Source organism: Zootoca vivipara, chromosome 3 (assembly GCF_963506605.1).
Source record: "Zootoca vivipara chromosome 3, rZooViv1.1, whole genome shotgun sequence".
NCBI classification, from domain to species: Eukaryota; Metazoa; Chordata; class Lepidosauria; order Squamata; family Lacertidae; genus Zootoca; species Zootoca vivipara.
Window position 1 is genome coordinate 99326476 of NC_083278.1, and position 14267 is coordinate 99340742.

General features: G+C 46.4%; 1 pseudogene; it reads right to left on the reverse strand.

Moving 5' to 3' along the window:
• Window positions 1–13976: 13976 nt before the first annotated feature.
• Window positions 13977–14044, reverse strand: LOC118083276 (U5 spliceosomal RNA; annotated as a pseudogene).
• Window positions 14045–14267: the final 223 nt, after the last annotated feature.

Here is a 14267-nt window from a genome sequence, read left to right on the forward strand (position 1 = left end):
AGTGGATTAATCTGTTCCAGACGGGTCCGCAGAGTACTTAACTTGAAAGTACTCAACCTGAAACGTACTTAACCTGAGGTATGACTGTATTGTACTTAAAACAGTCATAGCTCTTCCCCCAAAGAATCATGGGAACTGTAGTTTGCTAAGGATGCTGGGATACTCCATTCCCTTCACAGAGCTACAATTTTTAGAAGGATTGATGGTTAAAACCAGACTTTTCCGCTTATGGTGGTAGGGCTTCGGCAAGACATGGTCCTCTCCTCCTCTCTTTCCCGAGTCTTATCTCCTCACTGCTGCTTGCCCAGGAATCTCTTGTAACTAGGGCCTTGAATTGTGGTCTCCTGGCAGATGCCTAACCATGCTGAAATGTATTGCCAGCCCTTCTTCCTCATGGGGGCGGGGAATGACAATAGCCTTTCATGACTTAAGGCTTTTAACAGCAAATGCTGTTTTGGATTTTATTTTTAAAAATCTAGTCAAAATAATTTCCCCCCAACTTCCTTGGCACAGTTGTAAATCCTGTGCAGCTGGTACCAATTTGGAAAGGGTCAAAATTACTTTGTGAATAAATTTGGTATTCTAAAATTCATTTGTTTCCTTAAAAAAAGCCATTATTTATTATTATTATTATTATTATTATTATTATTATTATTATTATTATTATTATTATTTACTGAATTTGTTAACTGCTATATATTGCCCAGGGCTGCGCAAAGCAACTTACATTCAGGGACAGGGAACTTGTGGTTATTCATATGTTGTTGGACACCAACTGCCGCCACCAGACCCAGCCAGAATAGCCAATGATCAAGGATAAACGGCCTAGGCCCAGTATACCTGAAGGAGCATCTCCACCTCCATCGTTCAGCCCAGACACTGAGGTCCAGCACCAAGGACCTTCTGGCGGTTCCCTCATTGCGAAAAGTGAGATATATCAAAAAATTTAAAAAATTGCCCAGGAGCACCTTAGAGACCAACTACGGTAAGTTTGTTCTTGGTATAAGCTTTCGTGTGCATGCACACTTCTTCAAATACACTGAAACAGAAGTCACCAGATTTACCATACCCATTGAGTCAATCACCCATCTCCTACTACCCTCCTGAGAACCCCCCCCCCCAAAAGAGAAAAACCCCACCCCATCCTCCCGCTATATATAAGGGTCTGGTGACTTATGTCCTGGACCCCCCCCCCAAAAATGGGCCTTCCTCCTTCCTAAAAAAAGCTAAACAACTTTGACCTGAACCCAAAAAAGGGGGTAGATTCATTGCCAGTTTTTAAGTCTGTGGGTAGATCGCAGTCTCTTGGGAGTTGGCCTCCCCTGATTCCAACCCCCTGCAATGCAGCTGTCCCATAAGGGGATCAAACTTGCAACCTTGGCATTAACAGCACTAGGCTATCTGGGCAGACATGCCATATATAAGAATATCCCATCTCATTCATAAACATGCCTCTGTTTGATCTTCAGAAATCCTTCCCAAATCATATAGGTTATATCCAGTGGTTTTTTTTTACTTAAATAAAAGGTTTTATTTTATTTTTGTTTATGAGTTAGGCATCTTTCACGAGGTCGCTGTGAAGAAATGTATTTTTTGTTTGAATGCATTTTATTTACAGATGGGCCACGGACGTTGGGTGCAGGACCAGCTGCCAGGCTTCAGGCAGGTTTGTTGCCATTGGAACGGAGAGAGCTGGCAATTCCCGTTTGCATCTGTTCACTTCAGAAAGAGTCACAGCTACATCAAAAGGCATGTCCTGGTTATTTTTCATGATGTCTGCCTTGATCTAACACACTCTGGGTTCCCAGACCACTTTGGGGGAGGTGGGGGGGGGGAAGGAGGTGTTGGTACAAGGGAAGTGGGAAAGAAAATGGAGGCTAACCTAGTTTACCTTGGAACAATGCCACTCTCGAAACTGGGTGGTGGTTTTTTTCCTTTCCCCTTTTCTTTTTTTCCTTATGAAATACCTACCCCTTGCAGCGAATGTCAAGCCAGCCTTTCTGTTCCATAACCTTCGTATTTCCTCACAAGGCACTGCTGTGGTTGTGATTTATTCCTGTTAAAAACCAGCTCTGCACACTTCTTTCAGCCTGAAACAAAATGGATACAGAAGGTTTCCCATCTTCCCCCCTGTTGATAGAATGCTAGCCGGATACGAATACTCAAGGAGGCTGTGAAGAAGGGCCAATCGGGGTGTGGGGTTGCGGAGGGGGTGTGGCCTAAGGAGAGTTTTGAGGGCCAGTGAAACAGGATTGGAGGGCCGCCTTTTGGCTGAGGTTTTACACGCACACCCAGTACGCATGGTTATTTAGTATTAAGTGTGGTAAAGGTAAAGGGACCCCTGACCATTAGGTCCAGTTGCGGATGACTCTGGGGTTGCAGCGCTCATCTCACTTTACTGGCCAAGGGAGCTGGCATATAGCTTCTGGGTCATGTGGCCAGCATGACAAAGCCGCTTCTGGTGAACCAGAGCAGCACACGGAAACGCTGTTTACCTTCCCGCCTGAGCGGTACCTATTTATCTACTTGCACTTTGATGTGCTTTTGAACTGCTAGGTTGGCAGGAGCTGGGACCAAGCAATGGTAGCTCACCCCGTCGCAGGGATTCTAACCGCCGACCTGCTGATCGGCAAGCTCTAGGCTCTGTGGTTTAACCCACAGCGCCACCCACATCCCTAGCGCCACCCACGTCTAGTTTTTAGGTGACCCTTATTGCCCTCTGAGAGCCACATGACAAAGCCACTTCTGGCGAACCAGAGCAGCACACGGAAACGCCGTTTACCTTCCCGCCTGAGCGGTACCTATTTATGTATTTGCACTTTGACGTGCTTTCAAACTGCTAGGTGGGCAGGAGCTGGGACCAAGCAACGGGAGCTCACCCCGTCGTGCGGATTTGAACCGCCGACCTTCTAATCCAGGCATCCCCAAACTGCGGCCCTCCAGATGTTTTGGCCTACAACTCCCATGATCCCTAGCTAACAGGACCAGTGGTCAGGGATGATGGTAACTGTAGTCCAAAACATCTGGAGGGCCGAAGTTTGGGGGTGCCTGTTCTAATCTGCAAGCCCTAGGCTCTGTGGTTTAACCCACAGCACCACCCACGTCCCATTTAGTATTAATAGTACTTGTTAATTTTTTATCCTGACCTTCCTTGCAAAGGGGCTCAGAGAGGGAAACAAGATAGCAAAGCATTAACGGAACTGAGCTGTGTTTCCATGCATGGATACCATGCAACCTTTCAGAGCTGGGGTTGGCTATGGCAGAGGTGGGTTTAGGGGAGTACGACAAGTTTGGTCTCACGGGTGCACGGGGCACTGCAACTCTGATGTAGAATGGAAGGCGAGAGGGAGGAGGGGTGTCACCAAATTTTGCCGTTGCCCAGGGCGCCACTGAAATTTGAGACCCCAAGGTCTGCCACTGGCTATGTTTCCACCAGATTGCACACTTTGCCATGTGTAATTTGACACTTAGAAAACACATAAAAGCTCATCTGCAGCCTTAAATAGAGGAACTGCACTTCCAGTGAAGGAGATTATAGACAGTCCATAAAGGGTTTGCTCAGACAAGAGGTCTTCCGCTGGCAGCAAATGGCTTGGTTGGGTTGTGAGGAACCTTTTGCCTACATAGAGCTGTGTTGGTTCCAGGGGATTCAGACTTAATAAATTCAACACCAAGCCAGCTCCCCAATGCGCACACTTTGCTTGACAAAGCATTTGCAAAGTTCTGGTGAACTAAAAAGCTTGCCCACCATTTTGGTTTGTTCTTGATAATGGTACTGCCTAACTATGGCCAATCTTGTGGTGCCCCCCAACAACACAGACATATTTCCCTCCTGGGGTTAAGCCTCTTGCAGAACGCAGTAAGGAGCTGGGATAAGGCAGCTATATAGAAATAAATCCCTGCACAATTCCCATTTCCAGGAAACCTTATGATTTCAAGTAACTCCATTCTCCGCACAATGAGCCCATTGAGGGACGATTTGGGCAGAACTTCATCTCTAGTATTTCTTCCTTCGTCTCTGCAGTCTCCTGTAGTTAATCGAAATCAATGCCTATTATCTGAGCGGCTCAAATGGAATAATGAAAGAGCCACTGTCCCTACTCCCATCTATTCTGTTGCAAATGGTGCCTTCGCAGAATTCAAAAGCTGTGAGCAGAGTCGGTGAGCAAATCATGCAGTTGGCTCGTCTGAAAAGCCAAGGGGACTGTGCAAATGCCAAGATTAACTAAAATAGAGCACACCATCTCAATGAACAAACCAGCAGAGAGTGACTACATCAGAGAGGAAACTGGCATTTTCTTCTCCTAAAATAAAAGTGTGTGTGTTTTAGAATAAATGTTCACAAACTGGTGAATGTTGACAATGACGTGTGAAGGCTGACAATCCCAGGCACATTTCTGCATTTATCCAAAAGTAAAACATTTATTTCCCCACTTGCCGGATTTAGTTTCACTAGTGGATGATGATATTCACACATAGCTGACTGTCACAACATCCACCGCTGAGTTTCTAGTTTTTTGGACATTCACAAATTTCATTGGAGATTGTCAGTGTTCACATGTGAATGCCATTAATTGCTGAAGTCACGTGTTTTGAGCACGTGCTTAATTCTTCCCCAACATTGTTGTCGTTTAGTTGTTTAGTCGTGCCCGACTCTTCGTGACCCCATGGACCATAGCACGCCAGGCACTCCTGTCTTCCACTGCCTCCCGCAGTTTGGTCAGACCCATGTTCGTAGCTTCGAGAACACTGTCCAAACACCTCGTCCTCTGTCGTCCCCTTCTCCTTGTGCCCTCCATCTTTCCCAACATCAGGGGAGTCTTCTCTTCTCATGAGGTGGCCAAAGCATTGGAGCCTCAGCTTCAGGATCTGTCCTTCCAGTGAGCACTCAGGGCTGATTTCCTTAAGAATGGATGGTTTGATCTTCTTGCAGTCTATGGGACTCTCAAGAGTCTCCTCCAGCACCATAATTCAAAAGCATCAATTCTTCGGTGATCAGCCTTCTTTATGGTCCACCTCTCACTTCCATACATCACTACTGGGAAAACCATAGCTTTAACTATACAGACCTTTGTAGGCAAGGTGATGTCTCTGCTTTTTAAGACACATATAAAACAATATTTCATGATTAATGTAACTGAGTCCCTGGTCTCACAGCGGCCAACCAGATGCTCCTGGAAAACCTGCAAACAGCACCATAGTACTCTTCCCCTTGTGATCTTCAGCAAATTGTATTCAGAGGCATACTGCCTCCAACAGAAGACAGGCTTCGCAGTGGTTGGTTTAGCACAAAGCAGAGATATTCCTTAAGACGCTCTTGCAGAGTATTCCGTTGCTTTCTTTGCAGCTGCCAAGAGTACTTCCTTTGAAACAAGGAGAACTTTCAGGAGATTTTTCAGCATGAACTCAGGCCTAAAGAATGCCAAATCGAGCCAGCAGAAACTCTTTTTCACAAGAGGAATTCCCCAAGGGCAGAAGATGAATCTTGGAGCCTGACTTGTCACCAAGGGCTGAGAGCCAAATCTCTGCCCTGTCCAGTTGCATAAAGAGGAGGGGAAACTGAGTTGCTTATCTGCGTGGTTGCTGAATCATGCACTAGGGCTGCTTGGTCCACACTCCCTGGGCCAGCCCAAGGCATTCTGCAGCCCGAGGCAAAGAACTAGATGACACATGCCTCGGCAGTAGGGCATCTGCTTTTCATGCAGAAGGCATTGAGTTCAATCCCTGACAGTGCCAGGTAGAGCTGATGCTTGAAATCCAAAAGAGCTGCTGCCAATCAGTGAAGAGAAGACACAGCTAGATGGACCCATAATCTGATTCAATGTAACAGAGCTTTCAACGTCATACCTGCCAAGTTGCTGTCAGAGAAGTAAGGGACCGGGTGGAAATAGCAGACCGGTAGTAGCGCTGCCGCCATTTTGGAACTGGGCGGAGCATGCTCAGAAGTGACTTTTGATGCTGCTTTGCCCAGTTCCAAAATGGCCGCCGCGCCAGAAGTCGCATTGCAGCCATTTTGAAACTGGGCAAAGCAGCATCAAAAGTTGCTTCTGAGCATGCTCCGCCCAGTTCCAAAATGGCCGCCGCGCCAGAATAAACCGGGGGAAAACCAAAAAATCCGTTTTTTCAGCTAGGAACAGCTGGAAAAATGGGGATTCCCCGGGGGAAACTGGAGACTTGGCAGCTATGCAACGTTCCCATTCCATGTGTAGAAGCCAGGAAGGCAGGCAGGCACCAACAGGACAGCATCCACAATGGCACCAAAGGCTAGTAGCCTTGCTAGCTTGCGGGGCACAAGGCAAGCCATGTAGCACGCAGAGCTGTCTCCAACACCTTGCCACCAGTCCCTGCTGCTTCACTCTGCCTAATGGTAGGGCTGGCCCTACGGGGTTCTCGCCGATGCCCTTGGAATGGGAGAAAATCTTCCCACCGACACGGTACAGCTTGGCCTTTGGAACAGGGATTCTTTCGGAGTACGATAAGTCTTTCCTTCTGCTGCTCCTCCACACTTCCCCCCAGACACTTAATTAGTTGATATATAACCTACCCACTCTTGCAGATTAAGTCTCACTTTAACTGGCTGGAACTGGTAGCTGACCAAGAACTTTGCGGGTTTTCCGTGGGTGTTGGGGCCCAACAGGGCAGGTACACATGAAGGCGGCCTCCATGGCTGCTCCCTAGCTCTGAGATTCTCTTTCCTGGGAGCTCCTCCAAACCTGGCAGATTTTCTTGATCTGACTGATGCAAAAGGCTTTTACTCTGTGACCAGGGATAAGTACTGTTTCAGCAGAGTGTGTGTGTGTCTTTTCGTAAGCCGCTTTTTTTCCTACAATCAAGCAGTGTACAGTAATACCTCGGGTTACGAACGCGATCCGTTCCGGATCGCAGTTCGTAACCCGAATAGTTCGCAAACCGAGCGCGATGGGCGCCGCCATTTTGCGCATGCGCAAAGCGCGATTTTTGCGATTTTCACGCTTTGCGCATGCGCAAATCGCGCGATCGTGCGTGCGCGGCTTTTGCGCGCGCACGGCGAAAACACTTCCGGGTTTGCGCAGTTCGTAACCCGAACTGTTCGCAAACCGAGGTGGTCGTAACCCGAGGTACGACTGTATATATTTTATGAAATAACTAAATTATGAAACCAATGTGCGTCTGTTTTAGCTCTGACGCTACCCTGAAGCTGTCGCCGCAGGAAAAAGATATGGTCTCTGCAAATCAGGACGCTGAGGTACTGCAGTATCTATACGCATCCTTCGCCAGCCTGATGCTCTCCAGATGTTGTTGGACTACAACTCCCAGCAGCCAGTCCCGTGGCTGGGCCTGCTGGGAATTGTAGTCCAACAACATCAGGAGGGCACCAGGTTGGCAAAGACTGAGCTAGAGTGCTTGGCTTTGACTAGGAGAGGCTAGGGGCTCACATTTTCATGTCCCCAGGCAGTCTTGAGCAAGTCACAGGTCTGGTGCGGTGATAAAAAAACGTATGGCCCCCTCGTAAATTGTTTCCACCTCTTTGGAAAGCGGGCGAGGGCTACAAAGGTAGCTCAATACATCCTGGAGCAGACATTTATCTCTCTCACACACAACTTTAGCACACTTTGTTAACTCTACGCAAATACATGGAATTGTTTGCAACATTGTCACGACTCCAAGCTTGTTGCAATCGCGCCCCAAGTAGATTAATACCAGGAACTAACCAGAAGAACAAGCGGGGCTGGAGGGGGGGGGGGAGAGAGAATTTAAAAGCAGGAAACTCAGGGAGCTGGAGGAGCAGGAGGCATGATTTATTCTCCAATCAAGCCATGAATTCTTCTCCTTATAAATATTTAAAAATATTTGGGTCAAACACCACGGTTGGGACGGAGCGTAGCTGCTGACTAATCCCGAGTAGTTATACTGGCCTGTACGAGGTCAAAGCACTGCGCAAATATTTACCAATCGATGAGGTGCTCCAGTGTCATGTCTCAGCTGAAACCGTGGAATAAAAACCAAAGGCAGCGGTTTGAACGAGGGAACTGGAGGGCGGGCGGTATGGATGCACCAGCTCCTTGAAGTCTCTGCATGGAGAGCACTGGTTGAATTTGGCGATTGTATATCTATATATCTATATAGCACATAGGTTCACCCCTAAGGGAGGAACAGTTACCCTGAGTTTGCCAAACTTTGCTGGCAGGGATGGAAGACCAGGGAGACTTTCTAGGTAGATCCTGTCTGGACAAGATTTCCCTGTATCCTCTGGGGCAGGTGTCAAAGGTCTGAGGAGAGATCTGGGCGATCCAGTTTCTTGCCACAGTCAATCTGATCCAGCAATTGCGTTTCTTGGCTGCTCCTGTCCCTAAGGCCCTATGTGAGGGGCTTCCTGACAATCCTATCCCTGAGGGTTTAGTCAAAACCAGCCAAGCTGACAATCCCCTTCACCCACACGTTTATAAATGTTGGGAAATAAAAAATAAGGATGTGAGCCCTCAGTTGCAGTCCGAAGTAGTGCAGTCCAGATGGAACCAGTTTTACTATCTCATTTGCTCTTCATGACCACATTAAAGGGGGGGGGGGAGATGATGATGGGTGATGGAGAATGGGAAATGTTCCAGCCAGCGCTTTATTTTTCTGCAGAAAATTTCCTGTTTCAGAAGTTTGTTATTAACAATGAACGGATTCCCACTGCAGATATTCGATTAGGCAGTTTCAAAGTGTTTTGCTTTGCTTACTGCAGTGGTTTCTCTGGGCCACACTTTCAGAATAAAAATTTGCTCTTCCTTTCCCGTGAAAGCCATTCCAAGGCCAAATTCAACTATTCTGTTATTTCTTTGGTCAAGGTATAATGCTCTTGATTTCCTCCTGAAGGAACATCTCCACCCCCATTGTTCAGCCCGGACACTGAGGTCCAGCTCTGAGGGCCTTCTGGCAGTTCCTTCACTGCGAGAAGTGAGGTTACAGGGAACCAGGCAGAGGGCCTTCTCGGAAGTGGCGCCCGCCCTGTGGAACACCCTCCCATCAGATGTCAAGGAAATAAACAACTATCTGACTTTTAGAAGACATCTGAAGGCAGCCCTGTTTAGGGAAGCTTTTAATGTTGGATGTTTTATTGTGTTTTTAATATTCTGTTGGGAGCCGCACAGAGTGGCTGGGGAAACCCAGCCAGATGGGCGGGGTATTCTTATTATTACTCCTGTGGAGCATATGAGGGTAATTCCGTTTGCCATGAGCCTGGGTCCAACCCAATAAAAATCAAACACAATGATCGAACGTTAAAACAGCCGACCAAACCTGTCAGCAGTCAAATCGCCACAGTATTAAGACTTTTAAGCATGGCATAATATGGAGTCCTACCTCAGCTGGCAAAACGATGGAAGAGTAGGAGGCACCAGCCAGTCTCCCAGGGTGTATATGAATTTGCGCCCCAGCAGAGAAGGTCTTCTCCTTGTTTGCTACCCACCTCCTCCTCGAAGACAGAGACATCTGTCCTGTGTCCCTGTACCAGGTGTCGGGAACCTCTGGCCCTTCCTTCAGATGCTGCTAAACTACGACTCTCATTACCCCTGGCCATTGGCTATGCTTTCTGGTTCTGATGGGAGTTGTAGTTCAGCAACACCCGAAGGGGCAAAGTTTCCCCACGCCCACCCTATATGTTATTTAGCAGCCCAAGCACTTTGGGAAAGATGACAGCATTACAGAGGGATGGGGGTACCAGATGATGTCAGACTCCACCTTGCAGCAGCCCCACCGAGTATGGGCAATGGTCAGGGAGGGAGGGAGGGAGGGAGGGAGAGAGGGAGAGGGAGAGGGAGAGGGAGAGAGAGAGGGAGAGAGAGAGAGATATGCAAACTGGCAACATCTGGATAGCCACAGGTTCCCCATCCCCAGCAGAAAGTTTATGCCATATGACATATTTGAGCAGAACACCACCACAACACAGAGACTCTGTTTTAGTCAATCATTTTATTTGTGGAGGATAAACCTAAAACTTCAGAGTTATCTATGCTCAGCTGCCATCACCTCATCTTCTGTTCTGGCAACAAATTGTAAGTGACAGCCAGTTTATAAATTCATCAAAAGCATATTTCTGAGACCGTTCTTGGAGACTGACATCCATGGTAAGGCCATTGTCCACTCCATGCTGAGGGTAAGTATACTTATCTTTCAAAATGTTGTTCTTCTATGTGCTCGTACGCCCACCAGCAGCGGCAGTTGGGATAGAAAGCACGAGAGACAAGATCTTTTTGGTGGTGGTCCCCTTCTAATAAAAATAAAGTATTATTATAGCCTATGGAACTCCCTTAACCAAAAGATACAATTAGTTCCTCCCCTGCTGTGTTTTAGGTGGGGCCTGATGAGCTCCCCTCCCCATTTTCTTTAAAAATAGATGGGTTTTGTGGTTGAAATGTTGTTTTCACTGGCTGTGAGGATTTATAACTTTAAGAGGGGTTAGAAGGCAGAGGGGGCCTTCTCGGTGGTGGCACCCACCCTGTGGAATGCCCTCCCATCAGATGTCAACGAAATAAACAACTATCTGACTTTTAGAAGACATCTGAAGGCAGCCCTGTTTAGGGAAGTTTTAAATGTTTGATGTTTTATTGTGTTTTTAATCTTCTGTTGGGAACCGTCCAGGGTAGCTGGGTAAACCCAGCCAGATGGGCAGGGTATAAATAAATAAATCAATCATCATCATCATCATCATCATCATCATCTTCTAATAGCTATTCTGCGCTTTCTGTTTTTATCTTTAATTGTGAATTTTGATTTTTTTAAAAAAATTCTCTAAGCTGCCTTAGAAATGTGTTCATATTTTGAAAGGTGGCCCTAGAAGTCTAATAAGATCAAGCAAGGAAGCAGAACAACATTTACCCTCAGGCGTTAAAATCAGAGACTTCCAGCTCACACACCTGAGTTTTAATGCACTCAGATCGCAGTACGCACGAGAAGTGGTGTGACCGCTATTTGAAGCAAACCTGTGTAGATGCATTTCCATACAGCATGAGAGGCCGTTAAGAAATCTCAGTTGTCAATTCCCAAAATGCTCAGTTTAATAACTCCAAGACTGAGGCTTGCGTAACATCACATGTGCTAAATATTTCCCATGAGCACAAGAATGTTACTGCTGGCCATCTGCTGTCTTGCACAACCATTCCTGTTGTACAAGTAAAAAAAATAATAAAAAGGCGCACAAGCGCTCTGTCAAGCCCATGACACCATTGGAACAAGAGGTGAAGAGTCATCAGTCACATCCGCACCACATATTTCAAGCAGTCTTGTACCACTTTCACAATCATGGCTCCGCCCGTCCCCCAAGAGTCCTGGGTACGCAGACCGAGACCCTACCTGCCTGCGCACAATCTCCCAATCTCTGGTTATCTCCCACAACGCGCTCTACTTGGGGCTACCTTTGAAGGTGACCCAGAAACTACAACTAATCCAGAATGCGGCAGCTAGACTGGTGCCTGGGAGCAGCCACCGAGACCACATAACACTGGTCTTGAAAGACCTACATTGGCTCCCAGTATGTTTCCGAGCACAATTCAAAGTGTTGGTGCTGACCTTTAAAGCCCTAAACGGCCTCAGTCCAGTATACCTGAAAGAGTGTCTCCAACCCCCATCGTTCTGCCCAGACACTGAGGTCCTCCTCTGAGGGTCTTCTGCTGGTTCCCTCACTGCGAGAAGCTAAGTTACAGGAAACCAGGCAGAGGGCCTTCTCGGTAGTGGCGCCCGCCCTGTGGAACACCCTCCCACCAGATGTCAAGGAAATAAACAACTATCTGACTTTCAGAAGACATCTGAAGGCAGCTTTGTTTAGGGAAGTTTTTAATGTTTGAAGTGTTAATGTGTTTTTAATCTTCTGTTGGGAGCCGTCCAAAGTACAGTGGTACCTCGACTTACGAACGACTCGACAACCAAATTTTTCAACTTACGAATGGGGCAAATGGCCGCGCGCTTACAAATGTCTCGACATCTGAAAGGAAACCGCAGCGGTTTTAGATAGGGATTTTTCGACTTACGAATTTTTAGATAGGCTTGCTTCGACTTACGAATTTTTCCGTTTCCAATGAATTCCTATGGGAAATCGTGTTTCCAATGGCGCTTTCCGACTTACGAATTTTTCGACCTACAAAGGTGCCTTTGGAATGGATTAAATTCATAAGTCGAGGCACCACTGTAGCTGGGGAAACCCAACCATATTATTTTGTTTGTTTGTTTAGTCGTTTAGTCGTGTCCGACTCTTCGTGACCCCATGGACCATAGCACGCCAGGCACTCCTGTCTTGCACTGCCTCCCGCAGTTTGGTCAAACTCATGTTCGTAGCTTCGAGAACACTGTCCAACCATCTTGTCCTCTGTCGTCCCCTTCTCCTTGTGCCCTCCATCTTTCCCAGCATCAAGGTCTTTTCCAAGGATTCTTCTCTTCTCATGAGGTGGCCAAAGTATTGGAGCCTCAGCTTCACGATCTGTCCTTCCAGGGAGCACTCAGGGCTGATTTCCTTAAGAATGGATAGGTTTGATCTTCTTGCAGTCCATGGGACTCTCAAGAGTCTCCTCCAGCACCACAATTCAAAAGCATCAATTCTTCGGCGATCAGCCTTCTTTATGGTCCAGCTCTCACTTCCATACATCACTACTGGGAAAACCATAGCTTTAACTATACGGACCTTTGTCGGCAAGGTGATGTCTCTGCTTTTTAAGATGCTGTCTAGGTTTGTCATTGCTTTTCTCCCAAGAAGCAGACGTCTTTTAATTTCGTGACTGCTGTCACCATCTGCAGTGATCAAGGAGCCCAAGAAAGTAAAATCTCTCACTGCCTCCATTTCTTCCCCTTCTATTTGCCAGGAGGTGATGGGACCAGTGGCCATGATCTTGGTTTTTTTGATGTTGAGCTTCAGACCATATTTTGCGCTCTCCTCTTTCACCCTCATTAAAAGGTTCTTTAATTCCTCCTCACTTTCTGCCATCAAGGTTGTGTCATCTGCATATCTGAGGTTGTTGATATTTCTTCCGGCAATCTTAATTCCGGCTTGGGATTCATCTAGTCCAGCCTTTCGCATGATGAATTCTGCATATAAGTTAAATAAGCAGGGAGACAATATACAACCTTGTCGTACTCCTTTCCCAATTTTGAACCAATCAGTTGTTCCATATCCAGTTCTAACTGTAGCTTCTTGTCCCACATAGAGATTTCTCAGGAGACAGATGAGGTGATCAGGCACTCCCATTTCTTTAAGAACTTGCCATAGTTTGCTGTGGTCGACACAGTCAAAGGCTTTTGCATAGTCAATGAAGCAGAAGTAGACGTTTTTCTGGAACTCTCTAGCTTTCTCCATAATCCAGCGCATGTTTGCTATTTGGTCTCTGGTTCCTCTGCCCTTTCGAAATCCAGCTTGCACTTCTGGGAGTTCTCGATCCACATACTGCCTAAGCCTGCCTTGTAGAATTTTAAGCATAACCTTGCTAGCGTGTGAAATGAGCGCAATTGTGCGGTAGTTGGAGCATTCTTTGGCACTGCCCTTCTTTGGAATTGGGATGTAGACTGATCTTCTCCAATATTATTTATAAATAATAAATTACTACTACTACTACTACTACTACTAGGAATTGTAACATTGTGAGGGCTTCCCCAGTAACTCGCAGCACCCTTAACAAACTACAGTTCCCAAGATTCTTTGTGGGGAAGCAATGACTGTTAAAATGGTGTAAGAATGCTTTTAATGGATGGTGTGGATGTGATTTATCATCTCTTGAAAGTAAAGGCAGCGCTGGCACTAGAGTTCAGACCCTCACCTTAACCAGGACAGTGCCTAGCCTTTTATGTGCTACCACATGTCTTCTCTGCTGCTGTTGCTACTTCAGCCAGGCAACTGAACATGCCTAGTCTGGCTATAAGTCAATGGAATAAGTTTAAGAGTTCTATAGGCTGGGGAATTACATTTACAAAGTGGTTGGAAACTGAGCTTAGCTCCCGTTCAAAAGTGGCACCACCTCCTGCCGCTGAAGAGCTTCTAGGGTCCTCTCCACAGAAATCTTTAGTAAAAGGCAAAAGATTGATATAACCTGAAGAGAAACCATAGTGTATGTGTTAGGAAAACAATATTTATATACAGTATCTACATAATAATGTATAGAAGTGCAACAGATTGTATTTAGTATATTTCTTCCTTACTGTATTTTTTTTGCACTTATTTTCACTCTTTCTTTCATCACTTTATTTTCTACAACTGAATCCTTTTAATAAAATATGGAACTATTAAATGGTGGAAGGCTACACTTGGAAAGGTTGCAAATACCTTG